The sequence below is a fragment of the Grammomys surdaster genome, unplaced genomic scaffold, assembly GCF_004785775.1.
Source record: "Grammomys surdaster isolate TR1022 unplaced genomic scaffold, NIH_TR_1.0 126059, whole genome shotgun sequence".
Classification (NCBI taxonomy): Eukaryota; Metazoa; Chordata; class Mammalia; order Rodentia; family Muridae; genus Grammomys; species Grammomys surdaster.
Window position 1 is genome coordinate 972377 of NW_021620869.1, and position 27819 is coordinate 1000195.

The following is a 27819-nucleotide window of genomic DNA, read 5'->3' on the forward strand; positions in this document are numbered from 1 at the left end:
TAAAGAAAAGGATAACAAAGGAGTAAGTGTATATGGTTGAATTAAAATCTGATAAATCATCTCTAAAGTTGGAATACACTTTTACACCTACATTAGGCCTAGTCTTCATTTCCATCATCAGGTTAAGTCTGTTCAGTGGATCATTTGTAAATAGTAAGCACAATCCAAAGATAATGATTTTCTGAGTTCCCCTGAGCAAGCCAGGGAAATCAAGTCACTAAATAAAGCCCAGACTTCTGTGCAGACCACAAAGAATGGAGAGGCTTCTTCTGTCAGTTTTCTGCTACATAGCTGACAGTTCAGGGACTGATAGAAAATTCATTTAACCTCATTTAAAAGCCACTCTTGTATTTGCATTCTTTCTTGTGTTTAATTTAGAAAAGTAAAAAGTATAAATTTTATCTCATAATTGTAGCTATGCCTTAGAAATGCAGCTTATAATTCTTATGGGAGAAAATCAGGTGATAGTTACTGAACAATAATCAATAACTTAAAGTCCTTCAAGCTCAAAAGGAGTAAGTCTATGGATGCTACTTAAAACCTAGTTGAGATTGATTTTTCAAGTATCAGCAATATTACTCTTTAAGATATTACCATTTTTATAGTGTAAATAATATTTATATAAACCAAACCACTGGACAAAAAAGAAATGTAATCATCACTGACTGAGATTTTCTTGTGAATTCCACGTCATTTCCAATCCATCTCTTAGGTCTTTTAGGCCCTAAATTCAGTAGCCTTCTTGAATAAAAGGTCATTTCTGCAATTTAGTTTTCTTCTCCTTCTTTGATAATACAAATGCATCAACCACTGAGCAACAAAAGGCCATATAACAGCAAACGCTAATGCACCAGGGGACATCTCAAAGAGCCACCAAGATGGTCTCTGTGAGGAGGGCTGATTACTTGTCTGCAATGATAATTTCGCCTGCGAAGCAGCTAGAGTTTCCAGTTTATGAAGTCTCTGAAGGACATTTTGCATGTCCTCCTGCAATCTAATGAGCACAAGAGCGACCTGCTCGTTCAGTCTGCCTCTAGCCCCTCGGTCTACGCCCCAGCGTTCTCCATTACCGCCACTTCCTACTTGCCGACCCTTGGTTCCTTCACTCAAATGTGGCATTCTATGCCCTCTCCTTCTCCTGACACTGGAGAAGGCCTCACTCTCTCTGCCTCTCTTCTCACAGTGCGGCACTCCACTGCTACTTCTGCCATCTTCTCCTCCGTGCTTCACTTCACCTTTTCCCTTGAGTGCTACCATCTGCACTTTCCCAATGCTGCCATTTCCAGGAGATTGTTGAGCATCTTCACAAAAACCAGAACTTTCCAGTTGCTGAGTAGGATCACCACCTAAGCAATACTCTTCTTGTCCACATTGCTCCATAGAATCACAGTATACTTCACTATCTGAATCACTTGTCAAATGATGTATTCCTGAAGCATCTTCACTGGGATCTTCATTTGTATCTTGGTGAACACAGACAGCAGTGTTTGCTGTCCGCTGTGAGCTCTGTTCTCCAGGCTTCTCATCTTCACTGTTTCTGGTACTCCGGGAAGAATCGGTAAGAATGTCACTATGTGTATCCTGAGCAAAGCTATCTTTATAGCCATTGGTAACAATGATTTCCAAATTCTTATGTGTTGATTTCACCATTTTCTTATCATCACTGCCACCTTGTTCTGCTCCTTTTAACTCTTCTTGGGCCTCTTCTTCCTCAGACTCAGCCCCACTATCACTGCTCTCCACTTTACCATTAACAGCTTTGGCATTTGAAGAGGTCAGAACATTACCAAGATCAAGTACAGCTGCAGCATGAGGTACAATGTTGGCTAACGATGAAACACAGCTTTTTTGCGCTCTCAGAAAACACCTGCCAGAAGATTTCACCTCAGCAATGCTGGTCTCTTCTTAATCACTGCTAATATTTAGCTCCAGCTAACCAGAATCAGTTGTCCCAGTAGTCCCTTCTATTTTTCACTCTAAAGCAGAGCCACATGGCCAAAGCTGACAAGTTCTGCTGCCTGCTGGGGCTGGAACATGCCCCCCTTGTTCTATCACACTATCACGAGCTCACTGTTTTCCAACTCCTTCACTGCCTAAGCTTGGCTGTCCTGGATCTTGTTCTGTAGACTGACTTTGAACTCAGAGATCTGCTTGCCTGTCTCCTAAGCACTGGGATTCAATACTTTTATAACATCTCTAGGTGTTAAAAGGTTTCTAGAAAAAATCTGAGTTAATATTATATATGTTGTCATTAACTCTTAGAGAACAACATTGATAACCTTTTGGAAAGTGTTTATTATTCTCCAAAACAACCCATTTTAAGCAAAACTTTACTAATGTATCATTTTAACTAAAGTTACAGTACTTGGATTTATACACCACAATTAATTGAATGTTGCAATTATCCTTCAATTAATTACTACATGAAACTATTGCTATCTAAAATAAGAGAAGAGTTATATAACAAAAGCTAGTTTACAGAGAAATTGACTATACACACACACACATATATGTAATTTCAAGCTTATAATTATTTTATGTATGTTTAGAGGACACTTTATCTCATCTTCAAGCAAATTTCCAGAACATTTTTGTGAGAATTGAAGAACTTCAAAAACTCTATCTCATATTGCTTAGGTACCAGCTAATACATCATCTCTGGTACATGACCTTCCTGATGAGTTAAACAACTTTTGCCAGTTCTTCTTCTGTAATAACTCAATTTACCATGTCTTTCCCAAGATCTCTAGTTGTACAATGGTTGGCTATTGTACGTCTTTGTTCTTCCATTTTGTGAATCTCTGAGGTCAAAAATAATGTTTGCGATAAACTGAGCATCTGAACAGAGATCCAGGAAGAGTCTAGAATAAGTAAACAATGAGGAGAAACTATCAAACATCCGAAACCTGATGACTGAGAATCAATTCACACAAGATTTTCTACAGGGCAGGTGTAGTAATAGAATCCACAAGACACTGATATGCAAAATATCTGAATTAATCCTCTGCAGAACGAAGTAAATGGAGATAAGTTAACATCGATCTTGTCCAACAAAAGACATTCTTTCTCATTCCCTTCTCTTTTTCTTTACATATTCAAATAAGTTAATTAATTCATATTAATAAACAGAAATCCTTAAATAAATAATTGACTTATCTCAAAAAACATTCTAAATTATTAAGAACATATATCAAAATTAGTTCAGGATTCTTTAAAGTGTCTGTTTAATTGAGTGCATGTAACATTATACAGGACAATGGCAACAAATCTTTCCTAGTAAATCTCTATGAAATAAAACAAGATATACCAAAGCCCTTTTGCACATTTTTCATAAATCACTTATGTTTAAAGAAAAATGTTTTGTTTACAGATTTATTTTCAGTTAAAAGACACTATTTAAGTCTTTGACAAGAAAAATTTGGTGACAATGTCTTATAAATTTTAGAGAAATTGACACATTTATGCCTTAGACCAAATGTTGATTGCATTTAAATGGACTATTTCTTTCTAGCTTACAATTCATACTATAAGTGGAGGTGTAGAAAAAAATTCGCATTTCATCAGTTCAGATCACTGAACTCAGTAAAACAATACGGATAAAAACAGATTTCATAAATACAACGTAAAACTAATCTCAGATCTTCAATCCCTTGTTTAAAGGGATTAAATTGTCCCTCACAAAGGAGGAAATGGTCTACATACCAAATAGACAATCCAGGGCTTTCTTAGGCTAAAAATAAAACCTACTCGGCAGTAAAACAAAAGCTTATCACATGGGCCTTCATAGGAATCACAATGAACTCCTCAGGCGGCCCTTCTTCACAATGTGATAAAATTGCTAGAGATATATAATGGGAAAACTATTTTTCTTTTTGTTGTTCTTTCTGTAATACAGTAAAATGGGGTCTTTCATTAACCCATAGTCAGGACTCAGGACCAAATATTGACTCAAGTTTCCTCACAGTTCACCGGGGATGCTCAGAGAAGCTGCAGCCGAGAAGATCAGAAAAAAACTCACTGAGGCTGTGTCACTGGAGGGGAGCACAGAAAATACTTGTAAGAGGACAGAGGCAGTAGCTTGTGACACAAAAGCTGAGACAGACATTAGGACTAATGTCTCTCCTGTGAGCTATTTGATTTATGTGACAAAACAGATTCCCTAATCCCAGACTCCTTATCTGAGTTTCAAATTGCTATCAGGGTTTGGACAGTGAAAAGAGAGTCACCTTATGCATCAGAAACCTGAATTATTTTTTTAAAGTAGAATTAATCAATCATTGGAAAATCACACAAGTCACCACCATGAAACCATGATCTTAGTATGAAATGCTTATGGGGTGTCAGGGGTCAGCATTAGAAATGCACAGGGCAGCCTTATAGCGACAAAGAAATGAAAGCTCCCATTGCCTTACTCTGTCTAAATCTATAAGGAATGGTTCTCTGGAGCCAGCCAAGAAGCTAGTGTGAATCTCTACTCTCTCTCCGCCCAGCACCTGACTAGAACTGCCTTCAGAGGTTAATAAATGCTGCTTTCTGCTGCCTTCTTAATCAAACATTAATATCCATGTTGCAAGAGCACAATGGGAAAGCACGAAAGGAGGAGAATTCCGAGAACGTGAAGCTGGTCTGCCTTCTGTGCATTGTGAGGAGACCTGGGATAAAATGACCCAGCATCAGTGGGAGTATGGCTTGGATTTCATTATCTGTAATAATAGCACAGCAAGTATTGGCCACATTAGTAGCAATAATAATAGTGTCATTGGTTAGAAATAACTATTAGGCATTATGAGTGTACAAGACTTAGAACATGGGTTCAAAGCAGAGAGAAATTGTACATATAGCAGGATTTGGTTGTCTTTCTGAGAACCAGACTGGGAGGTTTTTCCCCTTCCTCAAAAAATAGTAGAACTATAAAATTTAAGACATTAGAAATTTAACAATATTATTCATGTGGAAAGTACAAGATAAAAATATGAGGAAAGAAAAGAGAAAAAGGACAAAGGGAGGAATGGAAGAAGAAAGGGGACACATTTCGTGGACTTAAGCCTAAAGCTCTTAAGAAACCTTATTTTTCTTTATTCATGCATTTCATAATCTTCATGCCCTTCCTAGTGGGTAAAGGAGCACCAACTATGTGTGTAGTTAATAAGGAAATGTGATACTGAGAAGAAGGGTCATTTTAGTTGTCAGTGATTTAGAAGAGAGAGATGAGTATCAGGTAAGAATCACCATTGATAGTTCAGCAAATTCAGCAAATACACAAAGCACATACCTAAGACAAAGCAAATTGCAGTGCAAACAAAATATATGTGCTAAAGCATCAATATAACAAGATTCTATAAACAAAACAAGGATGTGCTATGTATACCTACAACAGCACTATTGTAAAGACTAAAACAATAAACAAATCAGAGGCAGGAAACACAACCAATGCTGGAAATTCCATCAATGGGATCACGAACAGTACTTACAAGATGAACAGAAAAGGATACACTCGCTGATGCCAAGACTCAAGAATAGTATGGAGTCGGACAAAGTCATGTGAAATAAGAAAGTAAGCTGAAGCTGAAGGGAAACAACACACAAGTGGCTAACACACCCAGTTCTTTGTGCCATAAAGCTGTATATATACACACACACACACACACACACACACACACACACACACACATACACAGAGTCAGGTTGGGCACTGGTGGAAGAGTCATTAGTCAGAGTGGGTTACACACTGAAATTGTCCTGAGGGAAACAAAAGGAAAAATAAAGACCTAAACAGTGCAATTATCAAGCTCATGAATATGGGTAGAAGGTGTTAAAGAATGCATTTACAATACAAATTAATCCAAATTAACAAGGATCACAAACGTTTTCCACCTGTACAATGTATACCACAAACTTCCTTGTGACTGTGTGCAAAACAGTGACACATTTAACATAAAAGTCACTTGGTCAATTCTGTATCCAAACAATTTCCAGGCATGCTTCAGTATGTCAATATCAGTACATTCAACGTCAGACACTTTGTTATTTGTTTTAAGGGGATCTGGATGAAATGTTTTTTTTTTCCTGGTGTGCTGGTACTTTTTCACAGAGTAAACAAATACGAATCCAATTTCAATGGATTACAACATCTGCTTCCTTTGAAAATGTCCGAGTCACTCATTGATGGAGAATCTTCAGGGCCCTTGCTCCTACTGTGGTCACTGGGACTGCAATGGGTTGATGCCACTCTTCTAGGTCATGTTCCATTGCCTTCTGAGTGGGAAACCAACTCTCAGTGGCTTGGAAGTTCTACGGAACTTCCAATTCATCTGTAAGACACGTTATAGAACAAATCTGAGATCACATTTTTCACAAACACTGCCTTTTTACAATTTGATTCCCTTTATTTATTATGAATGTGTATATTGGGACGAAGGGGTATGTGAGAGTCACAGTGTTTATTTGTCAGATACCACTTTTTAAATTCAATTTATTTATTCACTTTCTATCTCAATATCAACCCCCCTCCTCCCAGTACCCTTTCACACAGATCCTCCTGTATTCTACCCTCCCCTTCTTCTTTGAGTAGGGAGAACCTCTCTCTAGGTATCTCCCTCCCCTACATTTTGATAGTCACCACAATTTCCTAAGGTCCACAGATGGCAACAGAAATCAAGGAATAGAACACTACCTAACAAAGGCAAGAATAGATATTGACAGCTGAGTCACTCCAATCAGCCTAACCCCAGAACCCCAGACAATGGTGGAAACACACAAACTCTGACAATCAAGAAAGTATGCCTCTAACGAAGCTCAGTAATCCTTCTACAGTCAGCCCTGAGAAGAGCTAAATATTTGAAGCACAAAACAGACAATTAAGAAAGACTTTCAATCCAAAATTTATCTTGTCTAAAAGAAATGCAGGAACAGAGAATGGAGCAGTGACTGAGGAAATGGACAAGCAATACCTGGCCCAACTAGAGACTCATCCCATTGGCAAATAACAGTCCCTGATACTATTAATGACTCTATTGTGCATGCAGACAGGAGCCTAGCATGGCTGTCTTCTAAGAGGCTCTACCCAGCTGAGTGTTGCACCATCTGACTCAGAGGGATGGAGACCCACAGACAAACCCTGGATGGAGCTTGGAGACTCTTATGAAAGAACAAGAGGAAGGATTGTGGGCCCTGAAAGGGATAGGAGCTCCACAGAAAGACCAACAGAGCCAACAAACCTGGACTCTTGGGGCTCTCAGAGACTAAACAACCAACCAAAGAACATACACAGGCTGGATCTAGGTCTCCTCAAACACATGTAGCAGATGTTTAGCTTGGTGTTCATGTGGGTCCTGCAAGGGGGGCTATCCCAAAAGCTGTTGCTGGTATACAGGGTATGGTCTTCTAGTTGGGCTGCCTTGTCTGGCCTCAGTGACAGAGGAAGTACCTAGCCTTGCAGAGTGGGTGGGAAGATATCCCTACCCACTCAGAGGAGAGAGGGTCCTGGGAGACCAAATGGTAAATAGAAATCAGTAGCTGGTGGAGGCTGGGGTAGGGGAATGGGGAGCATGTCTAGGACATGCCACAGACCTGTGATAGGGAAGACTCTATCCAGAATGTCTATGAGGGTGACTCTCTATGAGACTCCTAACAATGCAGAATACTGAATCTGAAGTGGCCACCTCCTATAGCCAGACAGGACTTCCAGTAGAGAGATAAGGACAACAACCCACCCACAAAACCTTGGACTCAAAATTTGTACTTCCTACAAGAAGTGCAGGGCAGGCAAGACCTGTAAGGACACGTGATGCTTGGAGTGTATAAATAGGACGCCACACACAGAGATGGAGGCTGAGTTAGGCTTGTTTATAGAGGTACCTGTGCAACATTTGTGGGTCTCTAATCTTTACTGATCTTCACTTTGCTGTGATAGGCACAACAAAGAACTTCTTCTGGGGTTCCTGTTGGTCCCTCCTGCTGACTCAAACCAAGATTGAGACCTGGATGTTTTTGCTAGGTCATATCTGTGCCTCTGCTAACCTGACTCTCCCTAACTGGATTGCTGGTGTGTCTGTGAAGTATTTGCCAGTGAATCAAGCTGTCACTGCCTGCTAACCTGTGAACTGAACTACAGATTTCCAGACAACACAGATGGAAGTTGCTCCAAACAACCTTTCTAAACAGGTCTACTTCCCCCATATCCTTTGTTTTCCACTATCTCTAGTAGGAGGTGGGCTACAAGGAAGATTAAAGGGTTTAAGAACCATAATTAAAAATAAAGCTTGAAAAAATTAAAGTTATGCTTCTGTATAGGAAAGGACACCATCATCCAGATAAAGACATAGGCTACAGAATGAAAAAAGTATTTTTACCTATTACACATATGATAGAGGGGTGATATCTAATATATACAAGTAACTACAAAAAGAAATTTGTCATTAAATAACACAATTAAAGAATGAGGAACAGAATTACATGTAATGTTTTCATAAAAGGAACTCAAATGGCTGAGAAATATTTCAAGGAAAACTGCTGTGACATTTCACCCACCTCCTATCAGAATGGACCAAGATCAATAAAACAAATAACAGCTTATGTAGGCAAAGATATAGGGGTAAGCAAAACACTCATCCATTGTGGGTGGCAGTGCAAGCTATGGAAACCACTATAGAAATCAACATGGCAGTTCCTCATAACAACAAGAATCAATCTACTACAAGACCAAGCTATATCACTTTTGCCATATTCCCAAATACCTACATTCTACTACAGAGACACTTGCTCATCTGTATTCATTGCTGTTTCATTCATAATATAGAGCAACTGGAAAGAGACTTGATGTCTACCATCAGATGTCTGGATAATAAAAATGTGATACAGTTACTCAATATATTAATACTCAGTTGAAAAAAGAAAAGATCATGAAATTCACAGGTAGAGATACAGAATATCTTCCTGTGTGATATAATTTAGACCTAAGAAGATGAATACGGTATGTATTCTCCTTTATGTGGATGTTAGATTTTAAACCATTGATATGCATGCTGGAATCCATATCACCACAGAGGTTAGGTATAATGTGGGGGAAATGAGTAATGAAAGAAACTCTAAAGTAGAGGAAATTGAATGACCTGCCTGCATGATACACTAGTATAATAGTGGCATGAAAGTTTGGGGAGTAACTGTGGTGGTTCAAATAGGAATGTCAACCCCCATGGATTCATGTGTTTGAAAGCTTAGCCACAGAAAATGGGACTATTAGGAGGTGTGGCCTAGCTGAAGGAAGTATGTCAACTGTGGGGGCCAGGTTTTGAGGTCATATATACTCAAGCGATGCCCAGTGTTCTACACAGTCTCCTGCTGCCTGCAGACCAAGATGTAGAACTCGTGACTCCTTCTTCAACACCATATTTCCCACCATGATGATCATGGACTAAACTTCTGAAACTAAAATCCAGCCCCAATTAATTTTCCTGAGAGTTGCCTAGGTCATGATGTTTCTTCACAGCAGTGAAACCTTAACAACAGTAAGCAACTACTATCTGATTAGATTTAAGAGCCACTCCATGAGATGGAATCTATGTCCAGTACTACTCAGGTTGCCAAAAACCTTAGACTATATAGGGCATTGAATTGGGGAAAACCAGATACTGTTTTGTTAAAAGCACATAGAAAAGTAATGATTACTAACAACATTCAGCTATACCCATAGGTTAGTCCCCCATTCAGCTAGCATCAGAGAAGCCCCCTCCTACAGTAAATGGGAACTTATATAGAGACCCACAACTGGACAATGTGCAAAGAGTGAATGACCTTGGAATCTCTTCATCAAACCCCACTCTCTTTCAGAACTCAGGATGTTGTGTGGAAGAGGAGGTAGAAAAATTATAGCCATTGAGAATGAAAGACGCCAAGGAAACAGTCCCTTCCAGAAATAACAGGACACATTCAGAAAGACAATGGCAGAATTCTCAAGGCCTGCACAGGTTTAATACACATAGGATCACAGCACTGACTAGGAAAATAGGAAGAAGCCCCATCCCTAACCTAGAGGCTATCTCCAATTGACAACTTCTCACAAAGAAAAATATTAGTTTTCCTTATTGGATTATCACTGGGTATACAAATCACCCCTAAAAGAGACCCCATTTCCAGCCGCAAATGCCCAACACTAAACAAATCCAACAATATTTTGGATATGTTTTATCTCATAATCCTTTGTTTGGGCATCTTTAACCATATGTTTTGTTTATATAATATGATTTCCAATTTTGTGGTTTTGTGGGTTTTATGGAGTTTTTGTTGTTGTTGTTGTTTGTTTGTCTAAAGGGAGACAAAGAAAGCATGAACTTGGATAATTAGTAGGGTGGGAAGGATCTGAGAAGACAAGAGAGGGAAAACCATGATCATAATGCAGTGTATAAAAATAATTTTAATTTTAAAAAGTATATACCACCTTTACAAAAATTTATACAGGGTCACCAAGATATTTTCTAGAAATAAGGCAATTAAAAACTAATGTGTCTATGGAAACATTTGAGATTAAGTGTTCTTTAAAAATGGAGACACTAGAGCCATAAGTAGATTAAAAATCCATGATAAAAACACCACGCAAATATCCTCAGACTATTTTCTGCTATTAGAAATATAAAATGTGTATTATGGGAAAATACATTCAATTTTCTTCTAAAGCATTTCATGACGGGCATATTTTGACTTTTGTATTTTGGATGTTATTAACTAATTAGAATTACATTCTAAGAAAACACATTCAGTGAGCAAAGGCTGAATTGGAACAAATTTGAGGCTAGTGTGCAACAAGTAAGTTCCAGATAACACTTCTGTATGTAGAAAATAGAAATGGATGAATGGATGGATGATAGATAGATAGATAGATAGATAGATAGACTGATAGACAGAGTGATAGAGTGATAGATAGATGTGATTGATATATCTCAAGACCAGCAAAGAAAGAAAGAAAGAAAGAAAGAAAGAAAGAAAGAAAGAAAGAAAGAAAGAAAGAAGAAAGAACGGAGGGAGGGAGGGAGGGAGGGAAGGAGGGAGGGAGGGAGGGAGGGAGGGAGGGAGGGAGGGAGGAGGAAGAAGGAAGGAAGGAAAAGAGAGTCATCTTTAGACAGTTGAAAACATAATTCAGAATATAGATTGTAAATACTAACAAATCAGTTTGGAAGTTACTATTTGATTGCTATTTTTATTCATTAGTTTTCATTTGAGATAGACTCAAAACATAGTTCCAGATAACTGATACTCTCTATGTAGCTCAGGATGGATTTAAACAATTTATGTACTTCAGGATTACCTTGAACTCATGAATTTCCTCTCTCAGTCTCTGTAGTACTGTATGTACCATCCCATCTCCTATAAACTCCCATTTGAGCAGAGATACATGCTGCATTGGTACAGAAGTATTTCGCAAATAGTTATGTATTCTGTAAATATTTTTTAAAAAAATAATTTTATGATGAGAATAACATGCAATTTATATAAACTCACTTAATAAATGTATAATTATATAACTTATTTGAAATAAATATATATTTTTCTATTAAATCTGTCCTAAATTTAAGTGTGATACTCAGATTTCTCTAAAAATAATAATAATAGTAATATACAAGAATGAAAGACTCATTTTACCAAAAGTCAGATATTTTAATAAAATTGACTCATACTAACTTTGTGGTACTGATAAAATTACCTAACTCTTTAAATCTCAATTTTCTTATCTATAAAGTAGAAAATGTGAATTTCTTTTAAGCATAACAGCTCTAAGATGCAAGGTTTCTCCATATTCTTTTTGTCTACCTAACATACTAGTACAAAAGTGAAACACTTGTTGGGCGTTTTCTCTGTCCACATTTTCACTGTTTCATCTAAAAGAACTTCACTCTATAGAAGAAGGGATGCAATGGTGCTTCAAGGACCATATCCTCAGCATGAAGATGCATTCATACAACTTGTCCAGCATATTGATGAACCACCTAAGGGAAACGCACTGATGGAGACGATTATCTCAAGTCGTCAGTGGCTGATAACTAGGTGAGTCAACAAGAAAACAGATGATAAATACATATTGTGTCTGAAAACTCAGGCAATGTTAAATCAAAATAAAAATGAATACATTAACTTAGAAAACAAGTTTAAAGATAATTGACAAATACGTTTTAACAAGTATGCTGGATCAATGAGATAATTCTATGGGTAAAGGTGCTTGCTACCAAGTCTGACATCCTACTTCATTTTCCAGAACCCACATACTGAAAGAAGAGAATCTACTCCTTTGAGTTGCCCTCTGACTGCCCCATCTGTGCCATATGTAGCTGGCCTTTGCTACTTTGTGGGTTCTTCTTTTTCTCACTTTTTATCCCCCCTCCCCTGTTTCACCCCTTAACACTAGATAAAGAAGAAAGATAGAGGGGGGAGAGAGAGATTCCTGAATCTAATTTCCTTCCCAACAGTTCCTGCTAGTTTCCAGCCCAGCCCCTTCAAACATTTCTCCCAACCATTTCTCCCTCAGTTCCCCATCAGTCTGCTTAAACAGTCCCTTCTCCCAGTTTTCCCAATACCAGCAGCTCCAAACCACAACTGCTGTAGCCTCTCTGCTCAGCTCAGCCTCTCCTGACTCAACTGTCTCCTAACAATTTGTTCTCCACCAACTGCCTTCTCTTCTCACTCTGCTACCCACCTCCTACATCCTATCCTGTTTTATATCCTATTTTGTTCCCAGAAATCCAAAAGGCAACTAGCATTGAAGGTCATAGGGTTAAGCAGTTCGATGGCTAAGGAATCTTAAAAGGACCAGTTGAGTAGCAACTGGTAATCTTTTAAAGAGCCAGGTGTAGAAAATAATCACATTAAAACAGTGGTATACATGTTACTCTCCCCTGCCTACATATAAATCAATACATTTCATAGAAATTTTTTAAAACTACTTAACATTTCCATCATTCTGTTTTCTTATTTTATTGCAAATGACAGCTTTTTACCACATTGTTACTTCCCTTCTGTTGTTCCTTTGTCTCATAAAAAAAATAAGTTAAGACAACAGCTTGTAATTTCTGATATTTACATTGCTGAGCTCTTTAGAACACTAGCTGGCTTCTGAATAGGTGAGGTCAGGCATAAGAGATGTCTGAGGTATCCTGCTTTGACAGAACATAAGGACTGAGGTGTCAAAAGGGTCAAGCTGATGACCTCTGGGCATGCCCTTGCTATCCAGAGATGACTGTCTATTCATAACTGAGATACATAAATATGTCAAAGTTTAGTATATTCATAATCCTATCTTCAAAGTTATGAACTGTCCCTGGAAGTTTATACAATACCTACATATTATTCTGAAAAGTTGGAACAAAGAGGGATTAATAACATTTTCCTCCCTTGATTCCGTAAGTTACATGCACAGCAAGCTAATAAGATAAAAGGGAAAGATGCCATGCATAAACTCTATGAGTAGGTTATTGTCAAAAGATCTGACAGACTCTTTTTTTCATCTATAAATAAATACACCAAAGACATGTAACAAAAGTAAGACTAGAAATTGTCTTCAAATTCTTTAGGGTTTTTTTTAAGTGACCTTTCATTCAAAAACTTTGCTTATCTTTTCTAAGTTAAGAAGCATAGGAGCTGGACATAAGGCTCAATAGTTAAAAGGACTCACTGCTGTAGTAGAGAGCTCAGTTACCAGCACCCATGTCAGCTCACAACCATTTACACCTCCAGTTCCCGGGGGACCGCTATGGTTCACATAAACTTAAGCAGTCACACACACTCATATACACATAAAAATATAAACGAATAAATCCTTTAAAAAAAGATAAACATGTTCTTCCTGTGCCACAAACCTCACTCTGAGTTCCTGTAGCCCCTTCTTCCTTCTTGTACACAGACACATTGGGTGTGTACATTGCTGGTTCCTTAGGAGAACGGTGGAGAAGTTAATAGTGTTTCTTGTATCCTTCTTACATACTTTGTTTGGGGGAATCAATCTTGAATTACATCCAAAACATAGCTATTGCCTATTTCTTTTAAACAAAATAAGTCTAAATAAGCCATCACTGATTTTCAAAGCAGTTACATATAAATGATCATTAGGGTGATCGTGTAATTATCATTTGATGCCACTGATGTTATTCTAGAAGAAATTATTGAATTGGGACGCTACCAGGCAGAGGTTGTTGCACTAGATAGTATGGATATGGGGTAGAAAGATATCTTACTAGAGCGACTAAAGAAGAAGAACATGAGAAATTAAAAAGAAGATCAAGGAAGAAACATGGTATAGATAAACATTGCAAGGTTAAAGATGTTCAGTGGTAAATTAACCAAATTAAACTGTGTGTGCTTCACAGTGCTTTCCATTTGAGCTGTGGATATTAAATATATTATAATATACATTATAATCCATAATTTATTATCTCTGTCCTTTGAGGGGCTAAGTAGCTGTCATATAATCACATCTATTTGCAGCTCGTCAGCTACTCTTTTCAAATTTACTACTGGCTGTAGGAGTAAAGCTCAGATGATCAATGATGAATTGATGAAATCAGATGAAATGATGAAGTAGGATGAATCAATGATTCAGTTACAAAATCATGATCAGAAAAAATAAAAATAAAATAAGCTTAAAATCACAGGCATCAGAACAACTTTTCTCGCAGGTGTCCCAGCTTTTCAGCATTAGACTTGCTGAAGGTCAGTATTGGATTCTAGGTCCATGAGTGTTGTGTGGATTCATTCCAGGAGAACTCCTGAGGAGTCCCAGGGACTTACATTTCAAAACAAGAATCTTAGGAGTGCCTTGATAAAGAACTGGGGGACAAGGGCTCTTGTTTGCTTGCTTGCTTGCATGCTTGCTTGCTTGCTTGCTTGCTTGCTTGCTTGCTTATCTTCTGTTAGGAGAAATAAGCTAGGAAGCAAGCCAGGTAAATTATCTAAATTGATTGTGTCTATCAGTTAATGAATCGTATTCCTTCCAGAAGGAAAAGAACAAAGTAATTACCTGCAAGCCCTAATCCTGTGTGAGCTGGGTTTATGAAAATGCATTGGCTCTGAATTGTTGACTGTTTTTTCTGTAACTGGTCCCACCACCCCTGAAAAAAAATAAACATCTTTAAATTTAGAAAATTGATCCATGAACTCAGGAGTCATGATCATTATTACAAACGTTTCCTTCACACTCAGCTGTTCATTTTTTATCTTATTTTTTTATTTTTAATCCAAAAGTAGGAACAATGTTGCTCATTATTTTATCAGTAGTTCCTAAGGCTACGTCCTTACTTCTCCTTGGAAACAGTACTTAGTAGCTTTAAAGTGGTTTTTGTTGAGCTATATTTGTTTGAGTGATTGGCTTGTTAAAATAGCCTGTACCTTAGAGATGACTTATGCCATCATCAAAATAGCTACTGACTCAATATTTTCCTCTAATTTCATAATAATCGACATATGACCAAGAAGATGTGTTTGCCTCAGAAAACGAGAGTGGCTACAAGAAGTGAAGTTCCCACAAGTTCTTCCAATAAGATGAAATGGCAAAGCTTTTACCATGATTTTACTGTCTTATAAATTTTTGTTTTTATTAATTTTATTGACTTTATTATTTAAAAGTTTTCAAATAAACAAAAACATCAAACACTGAAATAAACCAGACCATGAACCTCAATACAATTAGAATAGATAGGAATTTAGGGGAAATGCTGTTGAGCCATAGATACACGTGCGTGCGCACACACACACACACACACACACACACACGCACACACACACACACATATATATATTACTTTCAATATTGAATGTATTCAACGCACTTGTCCACCATGACAACAAAAAAATCTATGAAAAAATTAGAACTAAAATAAAATAGCTTTATTTCCTTTTTCATTTTTATAGCCCTGGGATTGCTTAAGATTTGTAAGAAATTCATTTTAGTTGAGTTAAAATCTCGAGTTCATGGGGTTTTTTTTGTGAATATCATTGGTTTGACAAACCAATAACTACAGAGTGAAAATGTAGGTAGAAGAATATACAAACAAACATGGAAATTCATATCTGTTCCTACACTTTTCCAGGCAGATTATTTGGTCATTAGTTTTAATAAGATCACAGAGAACATCAAATAGAGTTTCTGATTATTCCATGATGTTGAATATAACTTCAATTAATAAGCTTTAGAAACTACCCTAATAGGTAGAATATTCAGGAACATTATCTTCATTGCTGGCCTCTTAAAAGCCACTTTGTGACTCAGGCTCTGCTCTTTCCCAAATGAAATTCAATGACAATCTTATCACTGCTTGGTGACTCACGGGTATTGAATGTTCCTTGGTTACATCTGTAACAAGAGCACATTCCACTTAGAATTAACAATCATTTCTGTGTACCATTTTTTAAAAACAATTCCAAGCTTCTTTAAATTTAAACAACTCCCTTGTAAGTCAATCTAGAGATTCATTGACAATTCTACTAAAATCCCAGAAATCCTTTTGTAGAAATTAACAATTCAATTCTAAAATAAATTGAAACTGCAAGGAACTTATGATAATCCAAGTAATTTGATAACATTTTAAACCTTAGTACCACTGTTCCTTAAGAAAATGTAAATTAAACAAACTATGTGATACTGTTACTTAGCACTAGAACAAGTATACTCAAGACAAGGAGCAAAATTAATGTGGCAAAGATGTGGAAAAATTAGAAATACATATATATTAGTGGAGTCATCTAGCTATCATTTAACAATCCCACTATTAAGAATCTAGATAGAGAAATTAAATATATGTCTTCAAAGACTTACACTGGAATTAACAACATTGCTCAAAATAGCCATAATGTATAAACACACTAGCAGTCTGTCAGCTGGTGAATAGAGCAAAAACTTTGGTGTATACAATGTGTGAGATATCACATACAGGAAAAAATAAACTAGTAAGAAATCCATGGTGCAATGTAATACAACTCGGAATGAGTATATTCTCAAAGAAGTTTGACATACAATGCAGCACTCATGAGATTCCATTGAGTTGAAGTTTCTGGAGAAGGCAAATATTGAGGGACATAAATTCACAGTAGCTGGGGCTAGGTATGGAGGAAGAAATTGACCCAAGAAATCACAAGGGAGTTTTTAATTTTCTGGAAATACTTCAAATATGTCACTGTGATTAAGAAGGTCTATGATTCTCCTAAGAAAATCATTAAAAAGTACTTCCATTGTTTAGTGGATGAAGTTTGTATAAACAATGCATAAAATTGCAAATTTAAAAATCTCATTTATATGAAGATGCTTTTTAAAAACACTAAAGCGCACTTCCCTTCCGCCCCTGCCTGGTCCCTTGGGCTGGTGCAGACACAGAATCGGTCTGCTCCGGTCCTGTGGAGATACAGAATTCCGAGTCATCCTAGAAGAGCCACTGCACTCAGAGCAGCTGGTAAGAACTCCATCTCACTCCCTAAGCCCCAGAGATACATCTGGGAGCCAGGGACATTCAGGGCACAGCAGCTACCCAAACCCCGCCCCTCCGGAATTCCACTTCCCTTCTGCCCCTGCCTGGTCCTTTGGGCTGGAGCATACACAGAGTCGGTCTGCTCCTGTCCTGTGGAGAAACTGAATCCTGAGTCATCGAGGAGCCACTACACTCAGAGCAGAAGGATTTCCAGATCCAAGAGGTGGCCTGAGTCCCAGGAGTTCTTCTACCCAGGAGATTAGGAGCATAAGACCACAGAGACATCTGGACTCCGAGGAGCTCTGCAATAAGCAAGATAACTGGAAATACAGACTCCAGTCTTACACAGTAAGGGCAGGTACCACTAGAGTTAACCAGATGGTGAAAGGCAAGCGCAAGAACATAAGAAACAGAAACCAAAGTTTCTTGGCATCATCAGTGCCCAGTTCTCCCAATATAGCAAGCCCTGAACACCCCATCACACCTGAAAAGCAGGATTCAGAATTAAAATCACTTCTCATGATGATGATAGAGGATTATAAGAAGGAATTAAGTAAATCCCTTAAAGGAATACAGGAGAGTACAAGTAAACAGATAGAAGCCCTTAAAGAGGAATCACAGAAATCCCTTAAAGAAATGCAAGAAAACACAAAGAAGGAATTAAACAAAAACATTCAGGATCTGAAACTGGAAATAGAAACAATAAAGAAAGTTCAAAGGGAGACAACCATGGAGATAGAAAACCTAAGAAAGAGATCAGGAGTCATAGACGCAAGCATCACCAACCGAATACAAGAGATAGAAGAGAGAATCTCAAATGCAGAAGATACAGTGGAAAATATTGACACAGTTGTCAAAGAAAATGCAAAATGCAAAAAACTCCTAACTCAAAACATCCAGGAAATCCAGGACACAATGAGAAGACCAAACCTAAGGATAATAGGTATAGATGAGAATTAAGATTCCCAACTTAAAGGGCCAGGAAATATCTTCAACAAAATTATTGAGGAAAACTTCCCTAACCTAAAGAACAAGAAGCCCATAAACATACAAGAAGCCTACAGAACACCAAATAGACTAGACCAGAAAAGAAATACCTCCCGTCACATAATAATCAAAACATCAGATGCACAAAACAAACAAAAAATACTAAAAGCAGTAAGGGAAAAAGGTCAAGTAACATATAAAGGCAGACCTATAAGAATTACACCAGACTTCTCGCCAGAGACTATAAAAGCCAGAAGAGCCTGGACTGACATCATACAGACCCTAAGAGAACACAATTGCCAGCCCAGATTACTATACCCAGCAAAACTCTCAATCACTATAGATGGTGAAACCAAGATATTCCATGACAAAACCAAATTTGCACAATATCTTCCCATAAACCCAGCACTTCAAAGGATAATTGATGGAAAACGCCAACACAAGGAGGGAAACTACAACCTAGAAAAAGCAAGGAAGTAATCTTCCAACAACCCCAAAAGAAGATAACCATACAAACATAACTTTACCTCTAATAACAAAAATAACAGGAAGCCACAATCATTTTTCCTTAATATCTCTTAACATCAACGGTCTCAATTCCCCAATAAAAAGACCCAGACTATCAGACTGGATACACAAACAAGACCCAGAATTTTGCTGCATACAAGAAATGCACCTCAGTGACAAAGACAGACACTACCTCAGAATAAAAGGGTGGAAAACAATTTTCCAAACCAATGGTCCCAAGAAACAAGCTGGAGTAGCCATTCTAATATCAAATAAAATCAACTTTCATCCAAAATTAATCAAAAAAGATAAGGAAGGACACTTCATACTCATCAAAGGAAAAATCTACCAAGGTGAACTCTCAATTCTGAACATCTATGCTCCAAATGCAAGGGCACCTACATACATAAAAGAAACTTTACTAAAGCTCAAAACACACATTACACCTCACACAATAATAGTGGGGGATTTCAACACCCCACTCTCAGCAATGGTCAGATCATGGAAACAGAAACTAAACTGAGACACTTTGACATTAACAGAAGTTATGAACCAAATGGACTTAACAAATATCTATAGAATATTTCATCCTAAAACAAAAGAATATACTTTTTTCTCAGCACCTCATGGTACCTTCTCCAAAATAGACCATATAATTGGTCACAAAACAACCCTCTACAGATACAAAAAGATTGAAATAATCCCTTGCATCTTATCAGATCACCACGGACAAAGACTGGTCTTTAATAATGACAAAACCAATGGAAAACCCACGAGCACATGGAAACTGAACAACTCTCTACTCAATGATGACTTGGTCAAGGAAGAAATAAAGAAAGAAATAAAAGACTTTTTAGAATTCAATGAAAATGACACATCATATCAAAACTTGTGGGACTCCATGAAGGCAGTGCTAAGAGGAAAACTCATAGCTCTAAGTGCCTACAAAAAGAAACTGGAAAGAGCACACACTAACAACTTGACTGCACAACTAAAAGCTCTAGAACAAAAAGAAGCAAATACACCCAAGAGGAGTAGAAGGCAGGAAATAATCAAACTCAGGGCTGAAATCAACCAAATAGAAACAGAAAGAACAATACAAAATATCAATAAAACCAGGAGCTGGTTATTTGAGAAAATCAACAAGATAGATAAACCATTAGCCAGATTAACCAGAGGGCACAGAGACAGTATCCAAATTAATAAAATCAGAACTGAAAAGGGAGACATAACAACAGAAACTGAAGAAATTCAAAAAATCATCAGATCCTACTACAAAGGCATATACTCAACAAAACTGGAAAACCTGGATGAAATGGACAATTTCCTAGACAGATACCAGGTACCAAAGTTAAACCAGGAGCAGATAAACCATCTAAATAGTCCCATAACCCCTCAGGAAATAGCAGCACTCATTAAAAGTCTTCCACTAAAAAAAGTCCAGGACCAGATGGTTTTAGTGCTGAATTCTATCAGACCTTCAAGGAAGACCTAATACCAATTCTCTTCAAACTATTCCACAAAATAGAGACAGAAGGAACACTACCCAATTCGTTCAAGGAAGCTACAATTACACTCATATCCAAACCCCACAAGGACCCAACAAAGAAAGAGAACTTCAGACCAATCTCCCTTATGAACATCGATGCAAAAATACTCAATAAAATTCTAGCAAACCGAATCCAAGAACACATCAAAACAATCATCCATCATGATCAAGTAGGTTTTATCCCAGGAATGCAGGGATGGTTCAATATTCGGAAATCCATCAATGTAATCCACTATATGAACAAACTTACAGAAAAAAACCACATGATCATCTCACTAGCTGCTGAGAAAGCATTTGACAAAATTCAACATCCCTTCATGATAAAAGTCTTGGAAAGATCAGGAATTCAAGGTCCATACTTAAACATAGTAAAAGCAATTTACAGCAAACCAGTAGCCAACATCAAGCTTAATGGAGAGAAACTTGAAGCAATCCCACTAAGATCAGGGACTAGACAAGGCTGCCCACTCTCCCCCTACCTATTCAATATAGTACTGGAAGTCCTAGCCAGAGCAATTAGACAACAAAAAGAAGTCAAAGGGATACATATAGGAAAGGAAGAACTCAAAATATCACTATTTGCAGATGATATGATAGTATACTTAAGTGACCCCCAAACTTCCACCAGAGAACTCCTAAACCTGATAAACAACTTCAGGAAAGTGGCTGGTTATAAAATCAACTCAAACAAATCAGTAGCCTTCCTCTACATGAAAGATAAACAGACTGAAAAAGAAATTAGGGAAATGACACCTTTCCCAATAGTTGCAAATAATATAAAATACCTTGGTGTGAATCTAACCAAGCAAGTGAAAGACCTGTATGACAAGAACTTCAAGTCCCTGAAGAAAGAAATTGAAGAAGATCTCAGAAGATGGAAAGATCTCCCATGCTCATGGATTGGCAGGATTAATATAATTAAAAATGGCCATCTTGCCAAAAGCAATCTACAGATTCAATGCAATCCCCATTAAAATCCCAACTCAATTCTTCACAGAGTTAGAAAAGGAAATTCTCAAATTCATATGGAATAACAAAAAACCCAGGATAGCGAAAACTATTCTCAACAATAAAAGAACTTCTGGAGGAATCACCATCCCTGACCTCAAGCTGTACTACAGAGCAATAGTGATAAAAACTTCCTGGTATTGGTACAGAGACAGGCAGGAAGATCAATGGAATAGAATTGAAGACCCAGAAATGAACCCACACTCCTATGGTCACTTGATCTTTGACAAAGGATCTAAAACTGTCCAGTGGAAAAAGGACAGCATTTTCAACAAATGGTGCTGGTTCAACTGGAGGACAACATGTAGAAGAATGAAAATTGATCCATTCTTATCCCCTTGTACAAAGCTCAAGTCTAAGTGGATAAAGGACCTCCACATAAAACCAGATACACTGAAACTAATAGAAGAGAAGGTGGGGAAGAGCCTCGAATACTTGGGCACAGGGGAAAAGTTCCTGAACAGACCTCCAATGGCATATGCTCTAAGATCAAGAATTGACAAATGGGACTTCATAAAATTGCAAAGTTTCTGTAAGGCAAAGGACACTGTCAATAGGACAAAACGACAACCAACAAATTGGGAAAAGATCTTTACCAATCCTTCATCTGATAGAGGGCTAATATCCAATATATACAAAGAACTCAAGAAATTAGACTCCAGACAACCAAATTACCCTATTAAAAAATGGGGTATAGAGCTTAACAAAGAATTTTCAACGGAAGAAACTCGAATGGCCGAGAAGCACCTAAAGAAATGTTCAGCATCCTTAGTTGTCAGGGAAATGCAAATCAAAACAACCCTGAGATTCCATCTCACACCAGTCAGAATGGCTAAGATTAAAACTCAGGTGATAGTAGATTCTGGTGAGGGTGTGGAGAAAGAGGAACACTCCTCCATTGTTGGTGGGACTGCAAGATGGTGCAACCACTTTGGAAATCAGTCTGGCGGTTCCTCAGAAAATTGGACATAGCATTACCTGAGGATCCAGGTATAACACTCCTAGGCATATACCCAGAAGATGCTCGAACATATAACAAGGACATATGCTCAACTATGTTCATAGCAGCCTTGTTTATAATAGCCAGGAGCTGGAAAGAACCCAGATGTCCTTCACCTGAGGAATGGATTCAAAAAATGTGGTATATTTACACAATGGAGTATTACTCAGCTATTAAAAACAATGAATTCGAGAGGTTCCTAGGTAAATGGATGGAACTAGAAATTATCATCCTGAGTGAGGTAAGCCAATCACAAAAGAACACACATGGTATTCACTCACTGATTATTGGATATTAGCCCAGAACCTTGAAATGCCCAAGATGCAACTCACAGGCCACATGAAGCCCATAAAGAAGGAAGACCAAGTGGGGGTGATTCGGTCCTTCTTAGAAGGAGCAACAAGTTACTCAAGGGAGCAAATATGGAGACAAAGTGAGGGACAGAAACTGAAGGACGGGCCGTTTCAAGACCACTCTACCTGAGTATCTATCCCATGTGCAATCACCAAAGGTAGAGGCTGATGTGGAAGTCAGGAAGTGCATGCTGATAAGAGCCTGATATGGATATCTCCTCAGAGGTCTTCAAGAGTCTGTCATACTCAGAGGCAGATGCTCACAACTAGCCATTGAACTGATCATGGGGTTCTCAATAGAGGAGTTAGAGTGAAGACTGAAGGAGAGCTGAAAGGATTTGCAGCACCATGAGGAGAGCAACAATACCAATCAACCACAGCTCCCAGGGTCTAAACCACCAGCCTGGGAGCACTTAGGGAGGGATCCAGAGCTTCAGTTGAATATGTAAGAGTGGAGGGCCCTGCTGGGCATAGGTGGAAGAAGAGAACCTTGACCTCATGAAGGCTCGATGCCCCAGGGGGTGGGAATTTTGAGGGTGGGGAGGTGGGAGTGGGGGGTAGATAGAGGTTACATCCACAGAGAAGAAGGAGAAGGGGTGAGGGGATTGGGGGTTCCTGGGTGGGTGGGGGATGGGGTAAGGGGACCACATAGGAAATGTAAATAAAACATCCAATAAAAAAAAATAAAAAAAAAGAAAAACACTAAAGCAGGTTAATACAATCGAATTCCTGAACGACCTTAAAGATACAAATCCTCCAAATATAAAGCAGAATAATAGATGACTTACTTTCCAAATTTGCGATATTGATAATGCTAGCTAATCTCTTGATGTCTATTTTTATTTGGCTGGATACAATTCTTGAGCCAATAATCACAAAATTTTTTCTTGTATTTAATAAGTTTTTATTAAGTAATGTAGGATCTTGCTCATTTGCTTTAGATCTTAGCCAGACTTCGGGTAGAAAGTCATCTTTTCTCAGACTATCATACTTATTTTATTTCATTGAAAAAAGCCTGGTGTCAAACTCACTATGTAGTTGAGGCTGACCCTTTGATCAACCTGGTGTCTTCTTGTCAACTTCTAGGGTCACATACATATGTCAACATGTCTGGCTTTGTTGTTCCTTTTGCAGTGTTCCTAGGTATATCAGACTATCCTCAACTCATTCTGCACTCTAGGCTGGCAACCAGATTGTGATAGTCCTGCCTCAACATCCTGAATACATGAACATGCCCAGATAAATAATTATTTTGGAGACAATAAAGAGCCAGCAAGATGCATCAGTAGGTCAACTGCTTGCTCTATCTAAACGCCTGATGACCTGACTTTGACCCTCAGAACTCACATAAATGTGGACAAAGGATCAACTTCACAAAATTACCCTCTGACTACCTGTGCATCACAGTAAACTCTTGCACACACACAGTAATAAGTAAATAATAAATAAACATTTTTATAAAAGGTAAAGACTACTTTAAACATTGGTATTATGTTTTGAATCTTAAATGTCACATAAATTTTATCTAGTGTAGGAATGGTCACCAACCTGTGATTTTATTGATTGGGAAAATGATGGAAGTGAAGCCTGGTAGAATGAAGAAGGTCAGGAGGTCATGCCTTTGATGGGAGTGGTGGCCACCATAAAATATTTGTGTCTTTTGTCAAGAGCTACATATCATAAAATAATGCCTTGACACAGGCTCATCGGTAACATGGTCACATAACTAAGGACTGAAAACAGAACCCATAGGCCAGAATAAATCTGTCCTTTAAGCTACTTTACTCAGATATTTTTGGTCACAGTGACAAAAACATGAGCCATCTTTATTAAAATGTAACCATATATTATATATGCATATATATCATATAAATAATTCATAATATTGTAGTTGTATTTTATGGAATAGTTGGTAATTTGGTAAAGGATCACACATTAAGGAGAGAAAACAAAGTTGCTTGTGGAAGTCATAGAAAAAGTATACTTTATAGTTACAAGAGTCTGTAAGGCTGTCTACCTTCTATAAATAAGAGACCTGTTACAGCCTATTTCCAAAGTAGTTCTGTCTAAAGCCCCAATGGGGCTTATATTTGTATATATGTCCTGAACAGCCTCTCTAGAAAATTCCAGCTTTACAAAACATTTCACCCACCAGCAGTGAGTGAACCACTATGTGGTTCACTTACCAATCACTCTTGAGAAAGAATCCTGATAAGAAGTATGTGACAGACCAGAGATCAATGGATTTAAAGGGGCTGACTGATTATTCTGATGATATGACTGACTGATTATTCTCAAATAATGTCACTATATCAATAACCATATATATATACATATATATATATATATATATATACATATATATATATATATATATGTATATATATATATCCCATGAAGCATTTCATTTAAAGAGTAGTTTATTTTGTCATACTACTGCTCCCCCCAAAATTTTGTTTCCTAAGATCATGGAAACTCTAAATACATACATACACACACACACACACACACACACACACACACACACTCCATAAACTCTTGGTACTTATATATGGAGTTCCAAGAGTAACAGTTTGATCTAGGAATCCTAAATGTGTCTGAAAGTGTCCAATTCAGGGTAAGCTCTAGGATCTAAACAGTAAAAGAAGAATAACCAAAATATCCTCTATACAGTCATAGCAGGCTCGTTCATCTACTTACTCAGGTATGCTTGCGAGCATTGTAACAAAAATAGAGCCCCATGGCACCAGAATAAGTCTTCCAAGATAGCACCTATAACAAAACTTAACTAAAACAATTAACAACCTAAATAGAAATCGTTATGCTTGGAGAAATATCACTTTCAAAGGAAACTGGCTGATAATGACTGACAGTTTGCCATTACTCTTTACACACCTCGATTAAGTGTGGAGTATCCCCAGGTCAACAACACCCATCAACGTGTGTTGCTTATTGTCTCCTTTTATTCATATAAAGTGGTTTACTAGAGAAAATTAAGTCTTTTAAAAGATGCATGTGAAAATTCTCCTTGGGCTTCCTTTAGGGACCCCTAGACCTTTTGTGTCTTTCTCAGCTGCTTGGAAATCTCTTGTTATATGCTTGAGTACTTACCAAAGGAAGTGCAAAGGGACTTGTAAAGACTGTTGGGATCTCCACCCATCTGGTAGTTTATTTCCACTGTTAAGAACTAAGTGCTTTGAAAACCAGTAGGAGCTTGTTCCTCTGAAGGTAGATTTCCCTTAAGTTTTCTGCTGCAGCTACTGTACCAAGTGGCATTATTCACGTATCTGTAAAACATAACATTTTCAAAGATGTAAATTAAAATAGTCTGTATATATTAATTAATTCTAGAAATTGATACGGCACCAGTTACTCCTTAACCAGCTTTTCCCCAAGTAACCACACAGAGACCTTTTAGTATTGCAAAGCCTTAGGCCTTAGCTGGGCAAGCTGTCAACCAGCTCAACTCAGTTTACGTGACCTCCTAGCCCCATTCAGCCACATGGCTAGCTATACCTTCCAGGGCCCTAGTCACATCTGTCTCCCCTCATGTCTCCTGGCAAAAGGAAAAAGGTTTCTTCTTCCCAGGGTTCCTTTCTCCATTCCAAGAAGTACCACCTTACACTTCCTGCCCAGATAATTGACCATCAGATGTTTTATTAAAGCTTGTGAAAGAATGCCTTCAGAAGATTAGGAAGGCCTGTGTTACCACCACCCTGCTCAAATATTTCACCTCAACTCCAAATCATGTTAACTCTTTAATTTAGGAAACAACAAATTTCAACTGTAGGGACATTTCGAGTTTAGTTAAAAATCTTTAAAAATCTTCTGTTTTATTAATGTCAAACAATAAAATTACCATTTCTATTTCCCATTATTGGGGAAAACCAAAAGCATTCAAAAACCAAGCAAAGCAAACAAAACCAAAACAATAAAAACAAAAACAAAACAACAACAACAAACACAAGAAAATTCTAAGTTGAGGGCCAGTTGTGTTACCTCTGCTGTAGCAGCGGAGCCTTGTCTATTAGTCCATGGAATGCAGGTGTTTCTGCGCTGTCCTGGTGGACCCATAGCAGAAAGAACAAACATCTCCTAGCTGGAGAGCTCTGAGTTTCAGCGGCTATCAATTTCCTTTGTTCTATTGGGAAGAGCCTTTTATCTTCTTCTATTTTTATTGCTTGTAATTTAGCATTTCATCTCTCGGTTCTGTCCTCACCTGAGCCTGTCTTATTCTGAACTTTCTTAGCGAGGGCACAGAAGTGGACATATTGTAACTAGCTCCATGGCGACGACGACTAAAACGAAGCTGGACAAGAACCAGGTGCCTTCTGCTCTAGTGTGTCCCTTCTTTTTTTTAACATGGAAAATATTTTCCCCTTTAGGTTCTGACTCCACAGGATTTCAATTTACCACTTTTAAACTTAGGAGCTTACCAGTTCAGACGCCTGGAGCTTTTTCTGTTGCACCTTGTGCTATTGCTTTCCCCACACATCCCGATGAACACTGTCTTCAGCTTTCCCAGTCTCCGAACATTTTCATGGATAACTCACCAGTACCCCAAATGATGAACTTCCTGGGAGGTTTGCCCTTAGGGGAGCTCAGTCAATGTCAGCATTTGCTACAATGTGGTCATGTCCTTTCCAACACCATCTGGGTCTAAAATATTTGTGGTAAGCTTCATCTGAATTTGCCTCTCTTCAATGTGGTGGACAGTGCCTCAGTTATAAGGGTAAATGACTTTATGTCTGCTCTTCTTAAGTTGCTTAGTCAGCTCACACACACGTTATTAGCTGAGGACATACCGTTAATACTTATTGTTTTTTTTTGTTTTTGTTTTACATTTTTTAATTCTTGTCTCATATAGTCAACCCAACCACAGTTTTCCTTCCTCCACTCTTAGTCCCTTCCCCTAAACTACTCTTCCTGTCCCCAGATCCACTCCTCCTCCATTTCCCTTTAGAAAAGAGCAGGCCT

General features: G+C 37.9%; 1 pseudogene; it reads right to left on the bottom strand.

Moving 5' to 3' along the window:
• Positions 1–717: 717 nt before the first annotated feature.
• Positions 718–27337, bottom strand: LOC114610730 (annotated as a pseudogene).
• Between the last annotated feature and the right edge of the window lie 482 nt (positions 27338–27819).